Below are 17,864 nucleotides of genomic sequence, written 5' to 3' on the forward strand. Positions count from 1 at the left end.
AAGAGGCCAGTGTAGCCTGGAGAAATCTGTGACTGCATATGGTGTACATTTCCAAATGGGTGGGATCTCATCTGCATCGCCCCGCTGCTTGGCTGGGCCAGAGATGTCTTTGATATTGTGTCTTGGATGTTTTGCAGAAAACTTAGATCAAAGATGTCTTTGCTTGTCAGGCTGGCTGTCTTGCTTTCACTATTATTACTGTTGGATCCATCTAAAATCTCTTACCTCCAAGTAAGAAATTCTGTCTCATCAGTATACAATGTTGTTTCTGTCTTTTCTGAGTTTGACGTGAAGTTGAAGTTTTGAAGTTGACATGATTTACTTCGCACTGTGGGAGAGACTATGCCTACTAGCTATTTTCAGCGGATGAGGTTCAGTCTTTACATCTTTTTGATGCAAAAATGTATACTTTGCTTATTCACTCCCTCTGAAATATCTGTTGAACCAGTTGTTATCAGTGTTATTCAGCTACAAGCAGTTTCCCACCATTACAGGTGCATCACTGTTATCATCACTCACATACAGGAAGGAATATGTTTAATCTGTTTTCAGTATATACGCTGGATCTACACTAATGAAACACCAAAGGAGATATGTTTGATTTATTGATCCATTACTTGCCATAGCAGAGCCAGTAGGGAGGTATGTGACCAGACGCACTACTTTCATTAAAATTGCTTAAATTGTGTTTTGCTCAAAACAAGTGCTGTGAACATTATTTTCAGCTGCAGACTATCTGATGATCTAGGGAGAATGAGGTTTTGTACATTTATGATATATTTGCTTAGAGCACCAAGTATATCAATTTTGGCTCATTAGAATCACTTTTCATACTTTAGAAGCAGAGACCTGAATCTAATCTGCATCTTCTGCATCATGGATGATAAGTTCTCCCAGACATACTGTAGAGGTGGTATAAAATAATTTATCAAAATTCTGTTTGACCAGCATTCACAATGAGATTGAATCTTAAAATTTCAATGAGAAACTGCTGTGCTCATGTCTGTAAAATAAATGTGAAGCCAGTGGCTAGCTAGTCTCAGCACATAAACTGGAAACAAGGGAACACTGCTTGCCTGACTATGTCCAAAGGTGAACAAAAAATAAATAAATAAAATATCCACCAGCCAGTGGCTTTAGCACTCACTCATTAACATGTATATCTTTGTTTGCTTAATCCCAAGAATGTCACTGCCCCTGGCCAAAAAATAGTCTGTTACATCACTTAAACAGCTAGATGTTTTTGCACTTTCTGTTTGGATTAAGCCAACAAAATAAATCTTTATTTACTCAGCTGTAGAGGTGCTGGTAGATGTTTTTTTTTTTTTTTTTTACTTGTACAGAGCAAGGCTAGCTGCATTTTAACCCTCTAAGCTCCCATGCCATTGCTGGGTGTTTTTTGTTGTTGTTCTTGTTACATTTTTACTCACTGCAGGTTCATTTTTCTCTGCAAAATAAAGTCCTGTACCTCGGTGGAAGTAGAGAGACCTTAAATGTGCATTTTGTGCAATATAGCAACATCATAATGTCATACATTATTTTAAGAAATGCAAAAAAATTAATGTCTTATTTATTTTGCAAAATTTGAGAGAAACCTGAAGGTTTTACCAATACTGAAATAAAATTGTGACTCTACATACTATAGGTATTTTAACACTTTTATTTTAGATTTTTTTGTTTTATTTTTGTTAGGGGGCTGCACAGTGGCTTGGTGGTTAGCACTTTGGCCTTGCAGGTAGAGGATCCCCGGTTTGCATCCCTGCCTTCTCGGCATCTTTTTGTATGGAGTTTTGCAGGTTCTCCTTGTGCATGCGTGGGTTTTCTCCGGGCACTCCAGCTTCCTCCCACAATCCAAAAACATGCTGAGGATAATTTGCAATTCTAAATTGTCCGTAGGTGTGAATGCGAGTGTGATTGTTCGTCTGTATATGTAGCCCTGTGATAGACACCCACGTGTCCAGGGTGTCCCCTGCCTTCACCCTGAGTCACCTGGGATAGACTTTAGCCCCCAGCCCGTGACCCTAATGAGGATTAACCACTGTATAGATATTGGATGGATGCATTTTTGTTAGGTCCCTATCTGCAGTGTTTAAACACAGCCTGCAGTTGAGGTGAACGGTGATTGTTTAAAGTCAAATCGGTCAGTTCTTTATACTTTTACAGTTTTAGGCTGAAATTAGGGTGAAATTTTGGTGATTTTCCTTTAAAAGATAACATGCATTTCAATCCACCCAGTGGGTCTTCAAGAGGGTTAACATGCAGTTAATTGAGAACAATATCGATGTTCTCATGTGACTCTACTGAATAAGTATATTTTAGAAAATGTTTAACTATTTCTTTAAATAGCTCACTAATTGTGGATGTTGTAATGTTTACTGTAACCCCTTAAGGCAGCATGTGCACAGCAGTGGAGAAAGTGCCACTGGATAGCTTTTAGATCACGATCATGAATGGTTTCACCTTTGTATGGACGTGTTTAATTCATAACTGACAATAAATGCAGTCAAATCAAATTTTTGGAATTCAATAGTCCCACACCAGCGGCTGTAAATGGCTTTAAAGCAAAACAAGGTCATGAACCACAACAGCAGTTTGTACCATGGTCTGGTGCTCTGCAAACAGAGAAGATCGATTCCCTCTTCTCTCCTTCCCATCTTAGTTAACCTTGGCTTGTGGTTAACAGAGCAAAAATTGATCCACGGCCATGTTGTGTTTGTCTACCCCCCAGCAAGGACTACTGAATCAGAGGTCAGCCTCACTCACACTACCTCATCTCATCCATCCCCAGTGTTACCGTTAATTAAAAGGGAGCAATTTCTCAGGATGTTTTTAGGTAAAGTAGAGTTTAAGACTCCTGTTGCTTTGTTTCCTCTGTGGCTCCTCTCAGCCAAGCCTTCTGTTTTTCTCAGTCTTAGCTGTCTACTCTCTTTCCTTATTTACTGTATGTCCTCTGCCATTCTCCTCCCTATCTCTCCATCACAGCTGTCGGTCTGTTTTTCTCCCAGGTTTATCATTTTCCCTTATCAGCCGCTGGTTCCTCTGGGCTTCCTGCACCTCATATCAGTCTGACTGATTACACTGTAACAGTGCTTTGCTTTCAAGCGAGATTATATGTTACTGTCAGTGCGTGCACTAACAAAGCAGGTCAGCTGGGTCTCATTTCTCTCCTAAGTTTGTTTTTTTCATTTCATTTAGTAATGCATCCACATAAATATCAAATAATGCTCCCATGCGCATTGGCACCAGACAGTTTAATAACAGTGTAAGATGGCGATTTCTAATAAAAGATGAGTGTTTTAATAAAGATTGATTTGATTCGCCTCATCAGAATTTGTCATACCATAAACTGCTGCAACCTCAGGTCAGAGTGATTCCGGAGAGCCCTCTACTCAGCAGACTCAGTGGGCCCACTTAAGACTTGATAGATTTCCCATTATTTTTAGACAGCAGTGATGGAGTACCAGGTAGCACACAGCCATTTCTGCTTTCATTTGAGCTCCTGCTTCCTGAGTGGAAACACTACCCAACTATGGCACAAGTGGTAAGCCAGTGCGCTGCAAAGCCCCTGAGAAGAGATGAATACTTCTTCATGTGAAACAATCACAAAAATGTAATCTGGAAAACCTGGGCCATGTTTCCATCTCTCTATTTGGAAATGCATCTCAAAGAGATTTCAGAGAGGCTATGAACACTTGAACCATGGCAGAGCACCGAGGATCGATGCCAAGCCGTTATACCGGGCAATAAGTAGGATTATATTTGTCATTTATTTGACAGTGAATGGCCCCTTGGAAAATATGAGCTGACTTTATTGGTTTGTCTACTGTGTGCCAACCTTGCAATCTATTCTGTTGTTTATCCTTGGCTCGTCTGCATACATGTGAACAGACAGAGCTGATTGACTGTCAGACTGCTGTAGTAAATAGCCAACTGCTTTTTACAATCACAGCAGCTGCAAAAGAAGCACCCAAGGGCCTCCAATCAGTTTCAATGTATGTTTATTGCTAACATTCAACTTACTCTAGCTTTGAAAGATTAATATGCCCTTCAAAGAAATCTACTTTTGACATTGTTTTGAAGGCCGAGCAAAAAAAAAGTTCGCGAGCAATCTGCATAGTCAGCATATGAAAAATTTTGATTGATATTCTCATTGTTGAATTGCTTTAAGTGCTTTGTCCAGTAAAACATATCTGCATTTTTCATTATATTCAAGGGGCTCCTTGTTGAGTCAGCTTAATCTTGCCGAGCCTGAATTCCTTTACACACCAAAAAATGATGATGCTACACTGCAGCAGCACTTGCTGTTGTGCCGTGGTGCGACAATAACTAGAAGAGGGGCGAAAGTATCGTGTCTGACACCTTGCCACGCTGTGAGTCATACGAGGAAACATTTCAGTTGACTACTCAAAGGGATAGATACCACCTTAGCTCTAACGGAAAGATTTAACAGAAAATAAAAATGATAAGACAGTTAAGTCTAAAAACAACGCTTATCTGCACCAGAATAGTCATTAATGAGTAGTTCAGTTTGCCCTTGAGGCCAATGCAGCTGGTGCTGGAATTTGAGGCACTAAAATGTGTCCAGTTTTGACAGTTTGCAGTTAAAAGCTTTTTTTTCGACTCAGACTAGTATTCTTTCATCAGATATTTTGTTGTGGTACAAATTTTCTTATGATTGTTACAGAAATAGTTTGAGATTTGTGAAAATCTTAAAATTTTCTTTCTTTTCAAAGGTTAAATAAATGTCACACTGTGTGGTAAATATGATGCTCCAGCAGTCACTTAGCTCAGCATGAAAACAGGAAAAGAGCTACTCTGTCCAAAGGTAACATGTCTACCAGCGTTCCTAAAGCTCACTATGTAACATCTTATTTGTATACAAACCCCTATACTGAGCCAAGAAGATGAAAAACATCTCTTACAACAACTTTAAAAGCTGATGCATGGAGAAATGTGTGAAATTTTGTTGAAGGAAAAATAACAGAAATATATACAAACTGAGGTGATTGTACAAATTGCCCATCTGTACTCATGACTGTCAAAGAAAATAAATAACATTCTTTTACATCTGGAAAGGTAGCGTAAAATGTTGCAAGTCACTAAGAATATATTTAATGCACCAGTCAGTCAGTCTCTGCACAACTCTCTCTCTCTTTGGTTAGCACACAGAGGAGATACTGTCAGAGCATGAAAAACTCAGCGTATATAGGTCTCAAGGCCGAGGTGAGCCACCGCCTCGGGGTGCTCGCTATCTGATGCTGACCCCCACAGTATATTCCTGGGCTGCATCCCCAGGTACAGCAGAGAAGGGAGCAGGTGAACAGTTGAGACAGCCGGAGTGAGTTTGGCCCAGCAGTTACGCTGTGTTCAGGGCACATCTCTCCTCTCCTTGGTTGACCCCCTCCCTGACTTTCTCTTTGTCTCTCTCTGTTTCTGTCTCCCTCCCACCTACTATCCAGAGAATTACGTGAGCAAGGAGGAATGAAAAGACGTATTGTGTTCTGGTGAATGCGAGCTGTGTGTGTGTGTGTGTTTATGTGTGTGTGATGTGTGTGTGTGTGTGTGTGTTTCAGGGGCTGTCTTTTCACTACTCAACCACTTTGCAACTATGCAGACATCGTGGCCTTGGCATGCCACCGTGGTCAAAGGAGCAAGGAACGTGCTTTAACCAGCATTATATTTACCATCTTTTCTACGTGTCAGAGGCCAAAGTCACATGCAACACACAGGCAGCATACTTCTACAACATTAGTAGCATCATGTGCTGCTGAGAGATAGTTTTACTGAAAACACAGACTCTTTTTCCACAGTTGCCCTTGTACACAGATAGCTTTACGCATTGAACTAGAAAAACACTCAGAGAGCTCAGTACTCCGCCAAGGCTGTTCATTCCCCCATATTTCATCGTATGAAATGCAGCTTTTGTTTTTTTGTTATTGATGATCAGAAGTCACGGCAACATAGAATGTGGCCATTTAATATAGATGTACCCACAAACAAAATGACCTTGCGCTGAGGACAGGTGTGTGTTATACATGTGTACGGATACCGAATCGCGTGACCTAAATATGTAGCAGGCGGCGGGAATTGTTGGGACTCAGAAACACCCCCACAGTTTAATCAATTGTTCCTTGTATCATTTCCAATGGAGAAGTCTGCAGTGGTTGATTTGTAGTAGAATCGCAGTCATGTGATCATCTGTGGGCTGCTGAAGTAGTGTTTACTTGTAGTCATAGTTACAGTGATGCTGTGCTGCGATCTCGCAATGATACAGAAATCTTTAACAAATCTGTGGATCCAGACTATAAGCCGCATCACTGCCGAAATCTAATCATTTGATCCTTGTGTCATTTCTGACCTTCCCTGAAAACCTAATCCAAATCTGTTGGTCTGTTTTTGAGTAATATTGCTAACGGACAGACAAACAGACAGACAGACAGACAAACCAACGGCAATCGTCACATAACTCCGTCGCATTCCTTGGCAGAGTAAAAATGTAGACAGTACAATTTAGTCTAGTGAAACTGTTCTGTACAGCTAATTTGCTAAGTTTTGTTCCAGAGCTTGTAATGTACAGACGGTAATGTATTATTTTTTGGTCAGCAAATGTGAATAGCATGCACTGGCATTCAGATCTTGTACTGAATTCTCAGGTTAGTGCTCATTTTGTACTGATAGAAATGTGCACACAGCACAAAGAGAAACTGCCAAATAGCAGGAGCTGTTATTGGATGTCTATACAGATTTCCAGTCTCATATTATTATTATTGTATCAAAAAAAGGGATTTAAATCCAAAAATGTTGTAGATGTTTTATGTAGGGAATGCTCTCATATTCTGTTATTCATCTTCTAAGAAAATTGGCATTCTGGCTGAATTAAAAGAAACTGTATTCCTTTACAAATGTGTCACTGTCAAAAAAAAATCTGTAAGTCTAAACAAGTTAAGGAATGTAATCTGTTTTTTTTATTGGACTTATACGTCAATAGTATCTGTCAGTTTCGGAATAAACGGCTAAAAAGTGTGTCTTTTTTAAAATCAGTTTTACTATGTGTCACTCCGAGTCACGGTGAGACATGATACTCTATTGTGGGCCATTGTCCTTCTTGAGTAGTTGCTTATATGCGCTGGGGTTCAGCTAGTTGCTATTCATCAGTGATAACCTTTCTCGCCGATGTTTGCTGTGGATTCAATCTGCCTGTCCACATATTCAAATGTCAGCTGTGATTGCTGAGCCAAAGATTGAAGGCCAAAGAGTGCCCTTTTCTCATGCAACTCCAATGCCGTACAGTCTGATAGAAATCCAAAGTCATTCAACTTCCTGCTGTATTCCGTTCAGGTTGTCTTTACTGTCTGCGAGCCCTCCTTTCTGTTTGCCTGCAAGCCTCATTACACCCCCTCTTCTCTCTGTCTACCTCCATCAGTGTCCCGGCACGCTTGTCTGTCTGTCTCATCGGCTGCACGTCTCTTGGCACACATGAGCGAGTGGGCTAAGGTTCATGTCATGTGCTCGTCTTCTGATTTGTAGCCTTTGTCACATGTCACCCATTTCCTCATCCATCATGTTTACTATCTCTGTCCACCGCCACTGGCTCAGTGAGCTGAAGGCTCACCAGCATCGAGTTACTCGAAAATATGAGTCACAAACAAAACCAGTGATTATGGCTTGCCTGAGCAATAATAGCTTTCTGTACTTGGGGACATCTAGTATTCCTCATAAACAGTAATGCTCCATTTACTCTCCTGAATTTCAAGCAGTTTCTGGCTGTTTTTTTTGGCTCCTGTCACATTTTTCACTGCAATTAAAGTCCTACATCCCTGTAGAGTCTCGGTATTTTACTGGGCGCTAGGTATTTTTTTGTTGTTGTTATTTACATACTTGTTTCCTTTGCTCTGTGTAAGCACTGCCTGCAAGTTCAGTCGGGTTTAGCCAAAAAGTTCATGAAATTTTGTCACGTGAGTATCACAGTTGAGTCACGGATGGCTTCCCAGTTGCACAATGAGAGCAGAATTTTTTTTTTTTTCCCAGCAGTGGATAGCAAAAATGGTTTATTTTTGACAAATATTTAAATGACACATTTAAATTAAAGCGATTTTGATGAAATATTCAAATTTTAAGCCTAGAGTTGGTTATTTTTCCCGATGAAATCATGCATCACACAATACATTCACAGGACATCAAAAAGTTGAAAATCTGATATTTTTTCAGTTTTTGCAGTTGTTGCATCTGATAAATGGTGATGTTTTAGCTTCTTCTTCTTCTTCTTTTGCTTTTGAAGATAACTTTCAAACCTTTCTGCAGATTTTGAGGTTCGAGGGTCAAAGCAATTATTTTACAGCTGGTCCTCTTAGCTGAGTGTAAATGCTGGAAGCAGGGGAATCAGCCGTTAGCTAAAAGTAACAAAATCCAGCTGCAAGCACCTCCAAAGACAATTTGCTGTTTTGGAGAGATTTATGTGCCAGACTATTTCTTGGCCAGAACCAGTGACTAAATGGAGTCTTTGCTGGGTTCCAGCCAACTTCACAGTGACTCCAAGAGTTCAGGGAGTTACTGTTATTTCCCAAAATTAAGAACTGTTCCATTAAAATGACCTCAGGCACCAAGAAACAAATCTTGGCTAACAAAGAAAATGCTTCCTCTGACAATTTAAAGTATGAATAATTCAGTACTGTGAGCAATAATTCAATATCATCATTTTTGAATCCATACAATTATACTGCAATTAAATTCCTAAACTGTTTTTTTAGCAGATGTTATGTGATTAGAACTTAAAATAACAGTCTCATCTGACTCAATGGGACAAGAAAGAGTTCAACTTACCAAGTAACTTTCACTATTTTCAAAGCTATTGCATTATAAAGTACTGATGTCCAATTATGAGAAAGTATTTCACAAGCTGGGTGTCAAGTCTGTAAGCTGGAGGCCCCAAATCAAACTAATCTGAGATCAGTTTGTGTCAGGAAAAGATTTAAAGTACTGTGATGTGTGATGCTGGAGTGTCTCTGTGTTTGACCTCCACAGGTTCATTACCACAAGCACAGTCTGCTTGTCTGTGAAGACAAACTTTCTCTGTCCCTTCCTATCCTTCTGCCACTTACCTTCCCTCCTAACAGTGCACAAAATGTGTTTACTCTCTTTGAACAGCTGTTTGTAAGTGTGCATCTAGACAGCCTTAATAATTGTACGTGTATAGTTTCTATAAAATAACCACTTTTCTCTTACATAACCGCAAAATTGCCTTTGGGATGTCTCAGGCTTGATTCTTGGGGTTGTTTATTTCCTAAAGCAGCAGAATTCTTGAGATTCTCCTTCTTTCTTTTACTTTACCTGAATGTACAAGTGGTTTTGGCACGGTGTCAATGCTTATAGGGTGTTAGAAACTGAACAAAGATTAAAATTTACACTACAAGTCCTCAGGGTGCTCGTTCAGGCAGACTCTTGGTATGTGTGAGTGTTTCTGCAGGTATATGTGTCTGTGAGAGAGAGAGTGTACAAAGTGAAAATAGCTCTGCATACGCAATCTAATTCCTGAAGAATGCATGACCGGTCAAGACTACATATGGATGTGGTTGAGCTCAGCTTTAATGCTAAATTGAACTGCAGCCTTGTGGTTCTAATTTAACAAAGTACACCAGCAAACTTTTCTGTTACACATGATGTATTCGGCTCCCATTAGCTGACTCTCTAACTCTTTCTATTGTGTCTGCATGCAGCTGAAAGAGCATAAAATGAGTGTTCCATATATTTTCTATATGAGGGCATGACTCATTGTTGCAGAATATTCCAGTTAATTGGCCACTGGCCCAACTAGCGCGCAACTGTGTGTCCAGAAAACTGGCCATGCTTGTTTGGGCGAGTTTCTCAAATTGTTGTCAATGTGTGCATTATGCACTTGAAATTAGGACCGAGAAATGTATTAATTTCACCAGGGAATGAGAGCGTATATGCAGTCTGATTAATAAGCAGTTGCAGTGTAAGAGTGGAATGGTGCAGTAGCTGTGTTCTGTCATGTTTCTGCTGTTCTGTGCACAGGGTTTTACAGTGTACCCTAAAGGATGCGGCTTATACATTGCAAGCTGTTACTGTCACCACACTGTACTGTACTGCAGCAGAGCAGCTCTGGGGACGCACTTGAATCACGTACTGCACACAGAAGACTGATAGAGAAGGGACAAATGAAGGTAGGAGATAGAGACTTCTGAAGTCACAAGGAGAAAGAGAGAAGGATGACACTAGATATTCAATGAGGAAGAAGAAAGGTATGATAAAGTGGAATGTAGATGTGACGTGCTCCTCTTTACTCTCTTCCTCCCTTCACCTCTCCTCATCTATCTGCATCCGCTCTCCTCCTAACTCCCTTGTTTCTCCTTTCATCTCCTCATAGTCTAGAGTCTGGCTGTCGACCAGCGCCGGATCGAACTCCTGTCTGCTTGCGGCCAATTTGGAAGGAATTTGCTCGCCCATTAAATGCATGTTCAGTGCGACTTTCATCCCTTTCCTCTTATGTTTTCTTTTCTTTTTTCTCTCGCACGGTCCCCAGTGAACAGCCAGCCACGTCTCTCCTTGCATCAATAAACACCAAACAGAAACTTAGCTTTTTTCAAGGGTACCACAGATCAGATTCAGAGACAAAAATAATGTCTGGAAACCTCCTGAAGAAATCCACATGGATAAGGCAAACACTCGTGGCGTCCTTTTTGGGTGCAGTTCTCGCTGCAACAATGATCCCTTTGTGCTGTAATTGGCTGAAATGAGACCTGGAAGTCTTCTTTTTCCTGTTTAACAAAGCGATCCATATGCTCTAGAGTTTATGTAATGAGAGACACAATCTGAGGTGTACACAAACATAAACTTACCACAGATGGGGATTTTATTTTTGATATAAACAAGGACAAAATCGAAAAGTTATTCAGAGAACAATATGCTGCTGGTTTTATCTGATCAGCAAGTAAACACGACCGAGACTTTAAACCTCTTTTTTTTTTTTTTTTTTTTTTTAAATTTCTCCTTCACTTTGCACAAACTACTGCCCAATTATTTCCTGCCTGTACACAGAAAAGTTAAACACTGGCCTCTGGCAAAGTAAAGTCATGTATCTGCAAACAAACCCTTGCTTATGCAGACAAAAAAAATAAACAGTGCTGTCACCACAGATGGATGGGAAATGTGTTTTCCTTTGATTTACACCCCCCATATTCCTACGCATGGAAATCCATGAGTTGGATTTTTATTGAGGGAATGTGAACTAAGTAAGAATAATGTTTCTAATCTAAACTCTACATTTGGTCTTTTTGCTTTAGAAAAACAAAGTTCACTGTGGGCTGATTCTTGTCAACAGGCCAACTAGGATTAAAGGCAATCAGAGATATAAATTACAGAAATTAGCAGGCCGACATAACACTCGCCGAGCAAGCATTTAGTGTGATGAACGTTTACAATGTGTGTTTAATAAAAGCACAATCAGGGCCCCAGGATCAGCTCGTTCACACTCATTTTCCTCTCACTGGCTTTGTTTGAAAAGTTTGCAGTTGTTAAATGACATTTGCCACAGGAGAAGAGCCTTTAAATTGATCTGTTTCGAGCAAACTAGATTTCTTTTCTACAGCCGCACCCATTTTTCCACACATTTATATCTTCGCACAAATGAGAACAGAAAAAAAACCAGCAGGTAGGGAGGAAGAATGATAACACCAAACTTTCTCCTAGCATTGCCATTCAGTGAAACTCAGTCAGTAGCCATGGGAGGCAGCTACAAATGTTTCCAGCTTTTGTTACCCTCTGATTTATCGTCAGTCACCGTGTCCTTGAGGTGTTGGTCTAGATTTCCTGCTAACCAGTGGGTGGACTCTGCTCGTGTATTGTGTGGCTCAGGGTAAGCTGTTGATGTCAGTGTTTTATGGCCTTGTAATTGTCATCCTAATTATGCACAAGAAAGAGATGAGAGGTGAATGGTGGGGAGTTGACTGTTTGTGTACCGAGCAGGGAAAATAATGAGCAGGGGGCTGTACAGGCTCTGCTGTGTTAATGTGACTCTATATAAAGAACTGTGTGTATAAGAGCAGGGCTCCTATTGTTCACAGAAGTCCTGAGATGTGACATTTTTAGAGGTTTTTTCCCAATCAGGGAAGTCTGAGATTTTGATAAATGCTCCATGGCAATGTAACAGAGACACATACCACCCTGTTCTTTCCAATTTGGCTTCACACACTCATCAAATTAGATGGAAGATTAAGGTGTTTTTCCTCCAAAGCAAAGAGCTGTGTGTTCAGAGCAGTATAGCACAGGGGACTCAACCCGACCAGAAGGGAATATTTCTTTTTTTCTTTAGATTGTGTAGGTATTCAGATATCCCCGTCAATAAACCAATCTGCTGGAATACTGACTTTGCATCTAAAGCAACATTTGTGCTTATTTAACAAATTTCACGCAGTGTAAATCCTCGGTGGGTTTTTGGAGGCTTTACGCCCGGTGCTGCTCGGTTGGTAGTACACATTGGCATTCCAACACTGCTGTAATGCACCAGAATGCAGCAGCCTGGTACACTGAGGGTGTGTGCTAAACAGAAAACTGTGAACTGAGAAGACACATTTGAAATGAATGGTGAAATTCACAGCAAACTGAAGGCAGTTTCATTGATTGAGCAGCTGTCTGTAAGGAATAGACCTCAATACTTTATTGGTATTGACTTTTAAGAAATAGTGGTTCTGGCATTAACTATGTGTGTGTGTGGTTTTTTTTTTTTGTAAACAAACATATGTTTACATGGCATAGAGTGTGTCCCTGAAGTCTGACAAGTGTGTCGAATGGATTTCCTTCCTCATAAAACATTTGCACAGCCAGTCTTCTGAATACTTTAAATAGTGTCGTTTACTTCCATGTTATCTTGCTTGCAGTCTTCCTCCTCTTTGCCATTTATTTGCACAGTACTGCATTTGTTTGCATAGCACTGCCACACCTGTTGCAGCAGGAATGTATATTGGCCCAGTCCCCAACTTTATACTCATGGACTCATGGACTTTGAGAAGCATTCTGGTTAATTATGTAGGACAGTCTCACTGTTAAGTCATTGAATGCATGCAGGCTCTTTTTGACACTATTATGCACCCATTCTGTGAGTCTGCAGACTTTCCTGAGGAACTTGTCCATAGTTTATAGTAAAATGAGTGACATTCTTATTGCCTGGATGGTGCATGCAAGAAATCCACAAATTTATCTCAGTGGTTGCATCTGACTACTAGCCATTGTGGTTGTTTCTTGCACATTTGTAATTGTTGTTTTTGTTTTCAGCATAAGATTTACAGATGTTCACAGTGTTCCAGACTTTTGGTATTTTGCTAAATGAATAAAAATAAAATGTATAAACAGTTCACATTTTATTTAATGTTGATGCATTGTTTCCCAGCAACGTGTTTTTAAAAAAAAAAAATCCACAATTTAACATTAAATGGAATAATTTAGCAGAAAACACATCTTCTTGTCAGGTATCAAAATGTATTGTTTTTGAAGATGGAATTTTGTCTCTCCTCATTCTGAAGTGTTTGACAAATGTATAATAAACATGCACCTTCCTCTTTGCACAGTGAAACTGACACAGGTTCCTTTGATACATACAGAAACACAAAGGCCCCTCTTCTGCGATGGCACTGTATCAATATTATGTTTTCTCCACCCTGCTCTGTTCCTGTTTGCACAGCCCAGTGAATGTACCCACCTAGTAATCCCTAATGGAGGAAATCCCAGGCACTGGCTGTTCTCTGTTCTCTCTTTGTAGTTCTCATGGACTTTTTCCTCTCTATTTGTCTTTCACAGACCTACCGTGTTAAACTTGTTAAAATAACTTTGCCGACCTCACCCGCTGCAGTGCAGAAGAAGCTTTTTTCACACAGGAAGATCTGTAGTCATGTGTCTTTTGCTGTCACCTCTGACCCTCTTTTGTCCATTTCACACTATTTCTTCCTGTCACTTTCTCTTCCTCCCTTCTCTCTGTAGTCTTCGCTGCTCTCGTTTAGCGCTTAGTTTCCACTGTCATGCCCTCGCCTCCCTTAGATGCTTGTTTTCGGGTTCATGCCAGCTTCAGTGTTCATTTCTGTGTGAGTCTTATGGGAAAACATGCATGCCTTTTTCTGCATTCAAATGGGCATGCATGCACCCTGCAGAGCCAAAAGATTCAGTCATCAGAAACATATATTTTCCATCACAAAAGCCTTAATTAGGTCTGTTGTGTAACATGAAATCCACCTAATGCTGAACAACAGGCTATTTATGACGTGGGTCTGAATCATGTGTCACAGTGCCCTAATTCCTTCTGTTAGGCTGCATAATGTCCAGCCAGCCTGCGTCGGTGTTTTCTAAGGAGTATCCTACTCTGCGTGGGTGAGTCAGTGAAAAACAGTGGGCCTGCTGGAAGGGAAGCTTAAATACTGAGATAATAAAAGCAGAGTGATACATAAAGCGACGAGTGATGGGCCAGGAGGAGTGCTTTATGAGCGCTTCAGTGTCACTGTCTTGCTACAGAACAATAGTCTGGGAGAAAATACAGAGCGAGAATAAAGCAAGTTACAACTTCTTTCAACACATTGGAGAAATGTGGCGACGAGATCAGACGCATAGTGACAAAATGAACAACAGAGCAGCAGGGTACAGCAGGTTTATTTTAACCATGTGTTTGTGTCATTGAAGCAACTTCTCTTCAAAGCCCCCACTGCGGCTCATAATGTGATACTGATACACACACACACACACACACACACACACACACACACACACACACACACACACACACACACACACACACACACACACACACACACACACACAGACTGTCAACTCCAGCCTCACATGATGCCTTTGAGCAGCTACTCGGCCTTCATTTCTTGGATGTGTAACTTGGTTTAAGGCACATAAAGTTGTGGGTGATGTAGAAACGAACATTCTGCTTTTATTTGGTGAGCTTCTAAACAATTTTTTTTACTGTTTTTATTTTCCCCCTTATATCTCAACTTTTTTCTATATCCCATTAAGTTTATATAACAGAACTGGATACTTAATTGCAACTTTTATAGATTTATGGAAATGAACATTAGAGCTTTTATTACAAACACTCCAACACGTCCCTTTTTTCCGACTGTGTACAAGTGCTTAGATTTGGGTACTTGCAGATAAAGCTGGGTGAGATCACTTGAAATTAAGGTTGATTGTCTCATTTACTTTAATAACAACAAATTTATTGGTTATTTACAGTACAGTTTTAAAAGTAGACATTTTAACAGGCTCTCTCCAGTGAAAATCAAGTTGTAGTTTTTTTACCATGATAATGTGTACATATGGTGTTTTTTTAGATGTTAGAAGCCAGATCATGAGTAGAATAAACATTTTGAACATTTTTACCTTAAAACTGCAGTGTACTGATGACAGGTCCAACCACATAGATCCAGATTTCCAGGGTTTCATGCACAGCAAACCTAATAATAATAATAATAATAATAATAATAATAATACATTTTATTTGTAAGCGCCTTTCTTGAACCTCAAGGTCGCTTTACAAGAAAACAAATACAACCGAACAGATAAAAACCGCTGAACCAGAGCGGCTGAAAGCCCTGCTCTCCATGGTGCTGAGGCAGGTGGAGGGTACTGTGAGGTGGATGGAGGAGGAAGATCTGAGAGAGTGGGTGGAGGAGGCGATGTGAAGGAGATCAGACAGATACCTAATGAACTAATCCTATCAACTTGTGGGGTGGGACTTTCCATCTCATTTTTTCTGCTTCAGAATGGGTTTCCAGTTTGAACATGTATGGCTGAATAACTCCAGTATTCCAGCTTGTCATTGTGTAGTAGTTTTATAGTGTTAGTCAAAGGTGAGCTGGTGTGCTTAAGCTGCAAGCAAGCAGCAGAGAGGGTGGGTGGAGTAGAGTAGAGTCAGGGACCTAATATCTCCACACATTCTAAATGAAGCAACAGTGTAGTTACATTTAAGCCATTATAAGGCTCATTATGCATATATCCAATTGTGTGTTATATGTTCCTTGTTCCCCACCTCCTTCTTCCACCATCCCTCTCACTCCCCTCTACCTCTTCTTTCCCTTTCAACCAGCCGGCCAGCGGCAGATGGGTTCCCCTCATATGAGCCGGGTTCTGCTCAAGGTTTCTTCCCGTTAAAAGGGAGTTTTTTCTTGCCACTGTCACCTTAGGGCTTGCTCTGGGTGTTCAGGCATATGGGTTCTGTAAAGCATCTTGAGACAATTTGAATTGTAATTGGCATTATATAAAGAAAATTGAATTGAATTGAAGTCTGTCATTTCTGTGTATAAAAAAAAGTCTAAATTCTAACTTTAAAACAATCAAGCAGCAAATGTAGGAAGTCTGAATTTTTTGAACTATGCAATGAACAGAAAATCATAGAAAATTCTGTGCAATTTAGAGTTGGAAAACCTGATCTAAAATTGATATTTAGACCTGCATATTTCACACGTATGCCATGTTACCACACTACACTGACATTTCTCAGTAGATATTTGATAAGTAGTCAGCTTTTTAAGAAAGACCTTTCACGGTGTCAAACATGTCAGAATTGTTTTTTTTTTCCAACTCAGCGATGCTTTAGGAAGCTGTCAGTGAGGATGATGTGTGATGTATAGTTTAAATGTGGGTCATGTCTCAGAGGTAGAAGCTCAGGAAGTTCGCTGCATCAGCCTAATTAAAGCTTTGGTTCCATTGCACAGAGGAAGGAGGCGTTGGTGGGAGGTTTATGGTGCAACTTTAAAAAAACAACATACTGGACTGAATGTATTTCAGACCCAGATAACAAAAAGTCTTCACTGTCTAAGTTTGAGGCATGCTGAATGAGGACAGTTTTCCTGGTGATGGTCCAGTCTTTATTCCGTGCGTCAACTTTCCATGGCATTCGGGGTTTAAATTGTGTTATCATTTTTCAAATGCATCTGAACGCATTTCAAAGGGTTTCATTCAGATTCTTTTGTGGCGGAAAAAAAGCGGCAGCCTGGTGCGTTACATTCCTGTGTCAGGATGCTGCTTGTTCAAACAGCCATCTGAGCTCAGCAGAACCAGCGTGTGTTCTGAAGCCCACAAAGACTTTACTGTAAAAGATTCCCCACTTGGACCACCTGCAGCCGTGGACCAATTAAAATCACCACCCACCACTTCCTGACCCAAATGATTTGGCACACAGACAGACACACACACGGCATCACTCACAGCCACACACTCGCAGCCACAATGATAACAGCTGGAGAGAGTAGAAGCAATCAATAAATAATTGATGATAATTGGCTCTAACCATTCATAATTGATACCCTCAATTACCACTAAAAGGGCCCACCTGAGTTTCATGTGTGTTTTTCTGCGCACCCGGCAGCAGGCTGTCTTGTATATGTCACTGAAGACGTGTGCCTGTCCCATCTGCTGTGTTTGGAGCTGAGCTTCTTTCACATTTCATGAAATACCGTGTGAGCGATGTCGGGATTTGGGTGCATGCGTGTCCTTCTGACGCTCACAGTAGGTAAATCCTGTGCTGTATCCTAAAATCTCCACTTGAAGCTGTGAAATGAACCATACTCAGCATGCTCTCTTATTGAAGGCGCTCTCCTCATAAGATCACTTCCAAGATGTCATGAATCTAGTTGGACTAGACTCAGGTGTAAATGTTGAGTTGGTATAGATAGATCCCAGAAGAAAATGAATCATTAATCAGTCGGTCAGATTGTTCCATTACAAAAAAAATGACTTTTTTCTGTCTTTAATTGCTTATGTATGGTCCTGGGCATTTGGAGTTTTTTTCTTTCAAAATATGTACAGATAATTACTAAAAAACCTCTGACAAATTTGCAATGAATCCTTTAGGGATG

At 40.3% G+C, this 17,864-nt stretch overlaps 1 protein-coding gene across 2 annotated transcripts in view; it reads left to right on the forward strand.

The window, feature by feature from the left end:
- ctnnal1 (catenin (cadherin-associated protein), alpha-like 1) overlaps positions 1-17,864 on the forward strand; it is a 51,121-nt gene that overhangs the window by 12,129 nt on the left and 21,128 nt on the right. The gene's annotated exons all lie outside the window — the stretch shown is intronic.

The sequence above is a fragment of the Amphiprion ocellaris genome, chromosome 15 (genome assembly GCF_022539595.1).
Source record: "Amphiprion ocellaris isolate individual 3 ecotype Okinawa chromosome 15, ASM2253959v1, whole genome shotgun sequence".
Lineage (NCBI taxonomy): Eukaryota > Metazoa > Chordata > Actinopteri > Pomacentridae > Amphiprion > Amphiprion ocellaris.